Below are 12,010 nucleotides of genomic sequence, written 5' to 3'. Positions count from 1 at the left end.
TTTTTTTTCCTTTCTGTATTTTAAAGAAGTTAGGTAACCACGAGAAACAGCTGCTTTAAACCACCCACAGGTATTCTGCAATCTGTGAGGAATAAGAACTGTAAACATGCTTACTTTTTTTCTTCTTTTTAGTTTATTTTTAACATTTCAGAGGGGAAAAAATGTCACAAAACAACACCTACAGAAAAGCCAAAACAAAAGCAGAGACATTTGGCACTTGAAACCATTAAGGTTTGTTTTATAACTTCAGATTAAAGAGAAAGAAAGAGTCAATCTACATTCCTGTTTCTCAGTTCTCTGAACATGTTGTGGCTAAGCTGACTCCTCCATATCTGAATTTTTTATTTCAATTTTTTGGTGCTGTAATACTGATTGAACTGGAAAGCAGGTTAACTGTAAAGCACTTTAACACTGGTGACACAGAGTTTCTTGAAGTTTCAGGAGATATACAATCATTTAGATTAAACAATGCCTGGCTCTTTGATCCCATTTTAATACTCTCTCATCAAATCCAGATATCAATATATCACAATTATAAACATAGAAATAGACATAGACACTACAGCATTGAGCAAAACCTGCCAATTACTCTCTGGGAGTCCTCATGCTGCTACTCAACACAAAAGCCTGTCATTGCATATGAATTCTATATTGTCTGTCAGTTCAGATAAACAAACAGCTTTTTGTTTTTATGACTGCTAAACTTAAAGCTGTCTGGCCTGATTTCTATTGTTTCTGAAAGAACATTTAATTCCTTGTTACTGTAGTTAAAAGAAGGATTTACTCTGACTGAGATAAAACTTCTGAGTATTTCCAGGACATTAGCTTATGAAAGCATCTTCTCAGGAAGACAAGAGTTTTTGAAATTGTTCCCTCAATAACCATTATTTTTTAGAGTTTTGTGCAATCCCCCTACAAATACAAATATAAAAGGAAATGATAAGACAGTGTTCCACTGCTGATTGTGCCTGTAAATATTCCTCAGTCATCTGCACATGCAGCATGTGAGGCACAATGTCTGTGCTACAGTAACTTCAACTGGCTAACACAAGAAAATAAAGATAGAAATGTCCCAAGATCATTACTTTGATCTTCCATAAGGAAAATCTTGTTGCAAGAATCAGACATCAGAATAACTTGGTGAATAACTTGATTTTATGACACCAGACTATTAAAAATTTCTTGAACTTTTACTAATTTTAGTCGGTCCTTCAAATGCTATAGATAAGTTGATAACATTTTTACTGGAAGTTTTGTTCAATGTCATTTATTTAATAGTGTAGTTTTATTTTTTGTTTTCCTTATTTTTCCATTACTTGAGGACAAATCCCAAGCATCTGAGACTAAATACATCTACCTGAACACAACAAAATATTCTCAGAGATACTTCTCTCCTTCTCACCTGTGCTTTGGGGATTTATTTGAACTTAAAGCAGCCAGGCAGAAACCAGTTCCAGAGAATCATGCTCAAACCATTCTCAAAATTTAGGCAATGGTATCACCAAATAAGGCTTAAAACACAGTGAAATAAGCTGTGCAACACTCCTAGAAAAGCTGTTTCACTTTTATTTTTTTATTCTTATGCTAAATAGATTAAATACTGATTCAATTCAGTGCTAAACACCTTTCCTGTTAGACAGTGAAATATTTATGTACTGTATTCCTGGAAAGGTAAGGTGGGATAGCTTTGCTTAGAGAATAATGGTGAGATGCAATTTGAGTTCAGAACTCCTGATACTCTTTGACTTGCCTGTCTCAAGGGCACTCTGTGAATGGTTTGAGTCGTTGACCTAAATCGTAACTGATTTAATAATTTCTTTTGTTTCAAAGGATTTAACTAATACAGTTCATTCTGACCCACTTACACTACTGAGCAGCACAAGCACTAACAAGTGGCTGTTTTTCTCATCTAGTTTTGGTTTCATTATTTCAGAAACACAGGAGCCCTGACTAACTTTCTGAGAAAGTTGTTTATTCAGAAAATATTTATTATTTATAATGGTCTGCTAAAAGGCTGGTCAAGTTTCACAGGAATACAGTCTCAGCTGATGTGGACATAACATAGCAGTCAATCTAAAGCAATAAATAGCTCAGGCTATATTTGCTGCTGATGTTCACAGATCCCATGAGCCCCAAGTTACATATGTGTAACTTGGGGCACACTTCTGACTCACAATTCACCCAAGATAAGGTTTATTGTGGTTCTATAAAGCAGCTGTGCACCTGCCCATGACTTTGGCAGGGGCAATGAGAGCCCAGATTGCAACCATGGGCAGTGCAAGGGCATTAAAACACTGCACGTCCTACAGGGACAACAGAGACAAGGGGGAACAAAGAAGAGAGAGCACAAGAGAAGAAAAAGCTGAGGAAAAGAGGAATAGGTTTTTGTTTAGGGGGTTTAAAAAAACTGACCACTCCTTTTTGTGTTAGCACAGCCAAATCAATATGAGGCATGGAGGGAGGGCTCAAAATGAATTTTAATGGCTTAGCAAAGCTTATGCTAAAATTCTCTGTAAATTTAAAGCTGATTCATACATTTATCCAACTCAAGTAAGGGCTTGTTTGCTGCATTTTGTAATGATCCTGACATGATTACAGTGCACAGGGCCATTAGAACTGCCACTCACACCACACAGAGCCCAGGAATCACTTGGAATCTTTGTTTCCAGGGAAAACAAAGAACCTCACATTTATATTGTGCACCCAAATCACCTGGCACAACTAAATCAAAACATTACAATAGTGCAGACAGTGTTAGGAACAGACTTGTTTTCTTTTTTTCCCTCTTTTTTTTATTTAAAAGAAATAGCACACCATGTACCAATCTGTTCATTAAAAAAAAAAGGTCTCTTAAAAGGCTGGACTCCGTTTCAGGAGCAGCAATTGGAAATAGGCTTGTGATTCAGATATTCAAATTCTGTTCATTATTTTATGCAAAGACCATTTTTTGAAATGAGAAAATGCAACAATTAAGCTTTGGTGCCACGCAAATTTTCAGGAAAATATATTAAAATATATTGTATTTATTTCTGATTTTAATAATAGTGAAAAAGAACATCTCTACTTCTGGGTCCTCTCTGTCTATTAAAAAAAAAAGAGGCAATAAATAAAATGAAATTTTAAACTAAAATCTACAACTAAATGCACCATAATATGTCCACTTTGTTAGATGAAGTAATATTGATGACAAGTACGCTGGTTTTGATTTGCACCAAAAACCAAAATATATTTGGACAGTCTGTTTGTTGTAGCCTCATTTTTCGTTGATAAATTGTTCTTCTAAATTTTAAAATTCTTTTTTCCTTTTCTGTCCAAATACTGAATTGTTGTTTTAGTGAGCCACTCTATATTAAACTGAAAATTAGATATATTTAGTATGACATGGTAAACAGCTATGTCAGAACAGTTGTGATGAATGATTCAAGTTAAGTAATCTAAGACACACAATGCTTATAGGCATTGTGTTCTGCTTTACTGCAGAAAAAAAACCTGGTATATTTTGTTTTTTTTCTTTTAAAGCTCTAGGAAGTATTTTCAGGCTAATGGCACTCAAAATGGTACACACAACAACAAAATCAAGCACTGAGCCAAATATTTATCCCATATATGTATTTTTATCTGTTTAAATATACATGTTTTTATTTCTAGACTATAGAATTTCTGTACTCCAGGAACTTGTCTAAATCCCAGACCTGTTTAAATCTATTATGAAAATAGCATTCCGTTAAGACAAAAACGTGCCATTGAGAAAGGATGAAAAGCCCAGGAGCTAGGAGACCGTTTCCAAACGGTGCCCCATCATTCACTGAGTGCTGAGGATGAACCCCTTATTCCCTTATTTCCAGGGGGCAGAGGGGGTGGGTGGACTGACCCCAGCTCTTCCCCTCCCCAGGGCCTCAGAGCCACAGCTGACACCGAGGCCAAATGGAGAGTTCCTTTCTCAGAGCTCAGCCGGAAAAGCTGCTTGAGAAATTCAGGTACAAAGTCATAAATGTTCTTAAATGGGGCTTCTAGTTTATGCACAAGCTGGGGAGCACCACGAATTGGGGAACCACACCAGAAAAATTTCACTATCAGCAAAGCATCTGCAGTGTCCCAGGTCTGGGGCAGAGCGTGGCACGCTGAACCACCCAAGTCTTTGTGTTCAGCTGCTACAAAGCAAGTGCTTGTCCTTCTCTGAGAGCATGAGAAATAGAAAACTTCACAAACAATATTCACTTAGTGCCTCAATAGCCACAGAGTGTGGCTTTTGAGTTGATTTTTCTTGAAAATTATTTATTATTTAAAATTATCTATGAAATTCACTAAAATATTATTAGGATAGTACACAATTCAGTAGCTGATCGTCAACTATCCTGTTGATTCCCATCCTAGAAGCTACAGCAGCCATGAGGAGATTGTGTCACAGTCACTCAGAGGAGAGAAAAGTTCATTTCTCAGTGAAGGGCTTATAAATGCCCCAAAGTGGTACTAAGCAGAACAATGCTAATTATACAAAGGGGGCTGAAATATTTTCTTCCCAGATACACAGAGGCAAAACCATGCAAAGTTTTCAAGTTTTTCCTATTTGAGAGTGTTCCTTCTTTTCTGGGTGAGGCCTTAACTATCCCCCAGTCCAAAAAAAGAAAAAAAAGAGATTTTACCCAGGCATAACATATTTCCACTATCAACTCAAAGCTGTTTACAGATATTTATTAGGCTTTTGTTTACAGATATTTATTAGCCAGGAGAGCTAAATGTGTATCATTTTTATTCTACAGCAAAGGTTAAACACCATGAAGATAAGAGTCCCACCCGAGGTCACAAAGTGAGTTTGCTGCACATTTGAAACCCTAAGTTCCAGGGCTTGGTTTCCTGCTCTCAGTATAATTGTTACCTAAATACTTCCATTACTCTATGCAGCTAGGTTAAAATAAATAAATAAATAAATTAAATAAAGCCACTATAAAACAACACAAAAAAGCCAAGGTCTCAACTAGTATAATTACCTAAAATTAGTATAGCTGAACAAGTTCACAAAAACGATTTAAAGATCAAACACAAGCTGGCCACTTCAAAAGGCTAAGTTTGCTACAACTAATTTCCTAAAGAACACTGTTACTCTTTTACTGCCTAGAAAGAATAAACAATAATATTATCTACTGCTAAACTGCTATTAATGAAGAAAGGTAGAATAATTTATCATTGTATAATTAAGACAGTGCTGTTAAGCATGCTTTAACGATTCTGTATAATAGTTTCATATCACTAGAGAATACTTTTGAAAGAGGGAGTAATTGTCTAAATAATTTTTGATTAAGTCCTTGATCAAACTGATCCACATTTATAGAAGTGAGACAGAATTAAATGCCCATACAAGGAGTGACAACTTGCTTTATTTAATTGTCCACGGGTGATGCACCTTTTTCATTCTACTCCTAGCTAAAATGCTGTCTTTAATTAACCTAATGGGATTTTTAACCTTATCAGCAATGGAGCCAAGACATCAAGCTGGTTGGAACATAAGTCGAGCTCCAACCATTCCCCTCTCTGTTTTGCTTTCACCAGCACCTGGTCATTAGTTCATTTAATTATTCACCAGCATTTTCCAATGTGCTGTCCTCTTGTCAGGCTCCTTTATCTTTTCATTTTCTCAGAAACCTTATTTATGGCCAGAGTTTCCATTATGGATTTGAATACTGTCCATATCCACAAGCCTTTTGCTTCCCACCCACGCTAATCCATCAGCTGTCTCTGGGAGCTCCTGGGCACGGTGCTTCCATATTAGACTCAAGGTTTTTGATTTTAAATACATGACTGTGCTATCAAGTTGGAGAAATATAATATCAAAGGATTTGTACTTGCACCCAAGAAGGTCCAATGCCAAGAATGTTAAGTGTTCCTTCCTAATTATTTTTCACTTCCTTATGTTAAAGCACTCTGTAATTCTACACCCATTGGGCACCCCCACTCCTGCTGGCAGCAGCAAAACCTGTACCACTGGGTACAAGATCAGCCAAGAGAAAAACACCAGGAATGTGCCTTTCATTCCGTGTTTACAGATGAATACACTGTGCAGGGAACTCTGCCAGAATCTGAGATCAGCAAAGCTCCTGTGCACATCTCGGCCTACTGTGAGATGATCGTGTTGCTGAAGAAGTTTTTTTGCTATTTTCAAACCTCTACAAGACTATTCTTAAACTCATCAAATGCATAAATCATGCAAGGAGTTATGGGTTTAGGTACTTTACTTATCATTTCAGTCAAGAACACCACCTGCTTTTCACTCTACACTTACATCATTTTCTCTAATTCTGTCTAAGAAACAGCCCCTTTCTATCTTTAAAGCTTCCACAGAATATCTCTTGCCTCAAATTGATACTAACAATTTTCATTTGCTTATTAACAGGAGGCTTTAATACATTTTTCTCCCTTCTAGAAGTGTCAATCAATAAAAATAGGTTTTGCAGAAGGTTTTACTAGAGACCACCTCTCTAAGGCTGTATAAACTTACATGGTAAGGAAAATCAACAATATTTTAAAATGCCTAATAGTATTTAGTAGAATTTTAATAAACCTTTTCCAAATTACACACGTGAATAGTCCATTCAGCTAAGCTCTGATATTCTATTAGAGAAAACCAAAGGGGGAAAAAAAAGGGAGAAAAAAGAGGAAAAAAGTGAGAGTGTTTCTATTTGTGTGAACTGGCAGCCTTATTTCTTGTGAGTTCTCCACCTTTGTAAACACATAGATTTTATCAGAAATAACAGCTTCCTGAAGTGATTCTTTGTTTTAAAAGGTTCAAGGTAAGCAAAGAAAAAGTTAAAAGGAAAAAGAAATAGGAGTGGAAAACAACAGAACATTGTGATAAGGCACGCGGAATGGATGACATTATTTCCCAACAGCCTCCATACAAGTATTTGCTGAAACATTTTAAAATCTAGATTGCCTCAGCCAGCAATGAAACTTTGCATAATGAAGTCAGAAAGTTACACTGGAAGATTCTCAGCTAACAAGTGTTGTTCCATCATTCAACAAAGGAAAATTAATTGCTTTATAGAAATTAATGAAACCTTGCAGTGATGGATACAATGAACACAACCATTACAAAAAATGACCAGTTCTAACTCAAAATGTCTGAAGTGAATTTCCAGAGTCGACATATCAAGGGGTCATCAGGGATGGAACAGAGACTTTGCCACTCTGAAAGCTGGTCCATCCAAATCTGCAGTGCAAGGTTTACTCACATATTATCACAGCAGAAGAGGATACTGTGGGTTATCTTGATTAATGGAATTTTTTTAATAACCTCAGTCAAGAAAAACACACTTCTAGGAAATCAACTAATCCAAGATCACAAAAAGCAGCAAATACCTCATAATGTTGTACAGTCACTGTGCAGACAACAGTACATCCTCTGCTCAATCTCAAATCATGAAGAAAAAGGCCCCAATCCCTCCGGAGGAAAATCTCCCTGGAGAAAAGGCCACATGCTTCAGCAGGCATTATCTCCTGTTATCTACCTAATCATTCAGGACAAAACATGTACTCTAACATTCACTCTCACACTGCAGATTTCCTACACAGGACCATCATTCTGCTCACTCTCTCCTAGCTGAGGGTGCCTCCAAGGAAAGCCTGGGATTTGCTGGTGGATGAGGGGTGTCCTCAGTGCCACTCTGCCAGCAGTCACTGCTCACGGGGCTGAGCTGTCACAGAGAAGCCCATCCTGGCTGCTCAGCCCTCTGTGAGCTCCTCATCCAACACCCCACAGAGGGTGCCTGAGGGCAGCTGGGGACAGCAAGGGATGAAGCTGCACCAGCCCAGAGCAGGGGAGCTCATGTGGGGAGGTCTCAGATAAGCTACCACAAGAGAAATGCCAACAACCAACTCCTATTCACCATCTGTGCCAGAGTTTCACCAAGCAAGATCAGTCAGAAAGGAGAAACAAGTTTAAAAATGCTCTTAAAAGTGCATGGAATCTTTGCAAAACCCATTTGGTCCTTTCTTTCCATTGCCCTTTCACTGACTGAACAATAACCAAGCTGCAGTGTCTAATTTCTTCACAACTCTAAGCTCCCTGCATTAAAGCCAGCCCCCACAATTTTGCCATCTGCTGCCTGGATTGCTGTGCATCCAGCACAGAGATCCCAATATTCTTCAGCTGCCGTGGTCGAACTTCCCAGGCAAAAGCATCTCTGTGACAAGGACAGAGATCAAACCTAAGGGAACTTGGCAAGAAGTGAATTTAAAGCGAATTCAAAGCAAATTCTGTTTCACCTACCACATGCAGTTGTATCACTGACTCTTGCAAAATAAAATTTATCCCTTCAATGAAGACACTTGATTTAAACTGAGTATTTCTTGTATCTGTACAGCTATACAGACACCCTGATCTCCATCCACAGTATATGAAACTGACAGTGTTTTAAAACTGCCTGTCCTCCAAAGATATTGGACAGTTAGAACCAGTTTACAGCTTTGTTTTAAAATTAACTAGAGGTCCAAAGCTTAGTCGGTTCTTTTTCCAAGGATTAGATGTTAACTACAGAGAGCAAAATTAATAATGCAATTTAACAAAATTTACTTTGTGAAGCCAGAATTTTCTATGGTTGTAACCAACTTGTTGTAAGTTCAACACAAGCCTTAAAATGCTCTCATTGTTCCAATTCTGTATTGCCTACCAAGGTAAATGTTTTCTTGGTACCATTATTTTTAGCAGTACTTTATAGAACACAATAATACTGCACAGAGTTCTCCCACTAAACACGAAAGATGTTCACAAATTGGAGCAAGTCCAGGGAAGGAAGCCAGTGTCTCAAGGGACTGGAACATGGGATCTACCTGGAGAGATGAAGGAACTGGACTTAATTGCAGAAATGGCCAGCAGTGGCCTTGCTGTAACTGTGAGGCCACAGAGAAGAGGGAGATGGGGGCAACCAAAGGGGAGTGAGAAAGCACCAGTGCAAACTGAGGTTCAGGAAGTTCTGAACAGAAATGAAGGGAGTAAAAATCACTCTGGGGACAAATAAGCACTAGAGAGGTTGCTGCAGGGGCTGGGGAATTTTGCTTATTTTTAAGACTCAACTACACAAAGCCCTTAGTAACCCAGTCTCAGTTCAACACTGACACTTGGATTAGGTGAGCTTCAGAGGTCCTTTCCATTCTCAATGTGCCTGTGATGGTCTTAATCTAGGAAAAGTTCCATAACCATTCAAAAATAGGAAGAAACAAAAGAACTACTTATTTTGGAAACCAGCCTGTAAAGCAAACAGACACGGCAAGCTTTGTAAGCTGAGCATGCAGGCTAAAAAAGTCAGAGGTTTTTCAAGTAAAAAAATCATCCAAGCTTGCAGGTTTAAAGGTGAATTCCAAGCTTGAAGAGCACAGTAAGGCAGCATTCTGTCTGCAGAGGAGCAGACACTACAGTGGGGCCTGCTAGAGCCACACTGATGATACCCTGGTGTGTGTGTGGTGTGCCAGGGAAAAAGGAATGGGCTTTGCTCCTTCTTCAGTTCAACAGCACAGACCTTTGAGGGAATACAGTTCTAGAGTGAAGAAAACACACAGGAACTAAAAGAACAATTTAACAAAAGTAAGAAGCACAAGCTCTATCACAATTCCCAAGACACTACTGCAAGCTCATACATTTCCAAACATGTCATTTGACAGTGTTGACTTTGAAACAGTCCCTTAAAAATGTGAAAAGAAACGTAAAAGAAAACAACTCTGCCATATGTTGTGATGACACTGCCATAAATCTAAAGAAAACAACACATGAGAAAGAACTGTAACCTCCAACACTCACCTCTCCACCAGGCAGAGCCACATTCTTGTGTCATGTAAATCAATACAAGGCCTATTCCCTTTTCACTGAAGATTCTGTCTTGTGTTTGGAGGCCCAGGAAGCATGGTATTCATCTGGGCCTATCCTATAGATGTATGGCCAACGACCAACTTGAGATCTGTGTGTGACACACAGACCTATGGTACATTATTCTGTCTGGAAACATAAAAACTGTTGTAAAACAAAATTTAAAAAAAAAAAGGAAATCAAAACTTAAATTTCTATAGTGATTTATCAACAACTTTCCATTTCTATTTCCATTGCTGAGGGCACAGACAGTAGGTGTGAACCCACAACCCCACAGAAGTCAGTGGTGTTTTCTCTTCCTGTACAATTTTGTCCGCCAAACTTCAAAAGGCTCACTGATTTTAGCCAATACAGGCTAAAATCAACTGGCATTTTGTCTCAGCTGGGTTGGTGGGTGCCTTTCTGCTGTATTTAAATCTCAGCAGGAGTGTGGAGAACATCAGCTACTAGGCCTGGGACTAGAGAGAGAGCAGCTGGCCAGCAGAAACTGTGAAGGAAGGAATACTTTCCTGATATCCATTATGTGAATTAGTTTTGGTAGTTGTTGAGATGTGCAGAGTCAGTAAAGTGTCCTAATTAACCACCTTCTTTGAAACTCCCCCATTTGTGGTCCAGGTGAGTTCCCATCCAGAATTTCACACTGAATTTCCAAGCTCATGAACTCACCCCCACACACATCTGGCTCTGGTAGCAGTCACAGCTGCACCTCAGTCCCTGGACAAAGTGCACCTACAGCACCTTCCAGCAGAGATTTTACTAATGTTCCACCCTTTAAAGAGCTGCTTCCCTTCCCCAAGACAAGCACTGCAATCCCCTACTTTAATACAAAAGTCACTGAGGCAGAGGAGAGCGAAGTGCAGCAGCCCTGCTGTTTAAAGCCTCCCTTGAGCAATAGGTCATCCTCCCATACAGGCAGTGGGAAAAAGAATCTCCTGTATCTGTGCCTCTCAGAGCAGGAAGGAAACTGGAACCAAATACTATAAATGCTTTATTATCCTGAACTGAAATCAATAAACTATGAACAGTTGTAACCTAATTTACTAGCAAACAGAACTGAAAAGGTATCTGACAAAGCTTTTCATATACATTAAGAGCCATCAGATTGTAATTTTAGGTCAATATCAAGACACACAATGACCTAGAGCAAAATGATCTATATACCATTACCAATTTACTCATTTGCCCAAATTACCTCAGTAAATTCTAACTTGCATGAAAACTTTCATGAATTATTAAAATAAAAGATAAAAGGTAAAGGAGAGAAATCTCCTTGACGCCGCTGTCACTGATGTGCACATGTTGTTCTTCAGAAGCTGGTTCTGCACAAGCAGCGGTGGGGATTGTGACAAGCAGCTCCCCAAAGGGTGGATCTGTGAGCTCAGCCCATGGCAGGGGGAGGTGCTGGTCCCTCAGACTTCCCAAAAAGTCTCCTATCCAAAAAAGAGCAGGACTGGTAAGTGTGTGTTTGGGTGTTTGGTCATAGCCAAAGCCACTCGAAGGGGCACCTCTTCCAGCCCTCCCATGGAGATTCCCTGCAGGACAGCAGCCCTTGGCAAGGCTGGTTCACCTTTGCACTAACACAGAATTACAGGTGGGATAAAAGACGTGCAGTGCATTAGGCAGCAGGAGTGAACACCCCTCCATGAGTAATTCCTACTCCTCCAGGGAAAAGGCGCTCCCTGAACCAGACAGCTTCCCACAGACAAGAGTTCTGTGCTTTGAGAAGCAGCTGGAATTGCAAACAGAAAAGAAAACAGGTATTTGTTCAATTAGAGTGGGGGGAAAAAAGCAAAACAAACCAACCAACACTAAACTGAGCCTGTGTTTAAACCACTAATACTGGTTTCAATTCTAACAGCATTAAAGATACATGATTCATTATTTTTTATTTCAGCTACCATAAGAGCAAAGGATTTCCATTTACATCACTCAGCTGTCCAGTTTCATTCCCATTTCCTGAGAGGCAAGGTAAAAAAAGAGACAATACCCAGAATGAGCAAGCACACAAAGAGTTAACTACTGGGAACAGAAATCAAGCTTCAGCAATTTAACAAGACTGTCCAGCTTCACAATTTTCATTGAAAAGTAAGTTTTAGTCAAGACTTGTTACACAACACAACAACTTACAAATTTCTTTGCTTGAACTTCTGCAGTGGG

The sequence above is a fragment of the Onychostruthus taczanowskii genome, unplaced genomic scaffold (genome assembly GCF_017590055.1).
Source record: "Onychostruthus taczanowskii isolate IOZ18803 unplaced genomic scaffold, ASM1759005v1 scaffold14, whole genome shotgun sequence".
Classification (NCBI taxonomy): Eukaryota; Metazoa; Chordata; class Aves; order Passeriformes; family Passeridae; genus Onychostruthus; species Onychostruthus taczanowskii.
The sequence above is the reverse complement of the archived record's forward strand: the minus strand, read 5'-3'. Positions refer to the sequence as shown.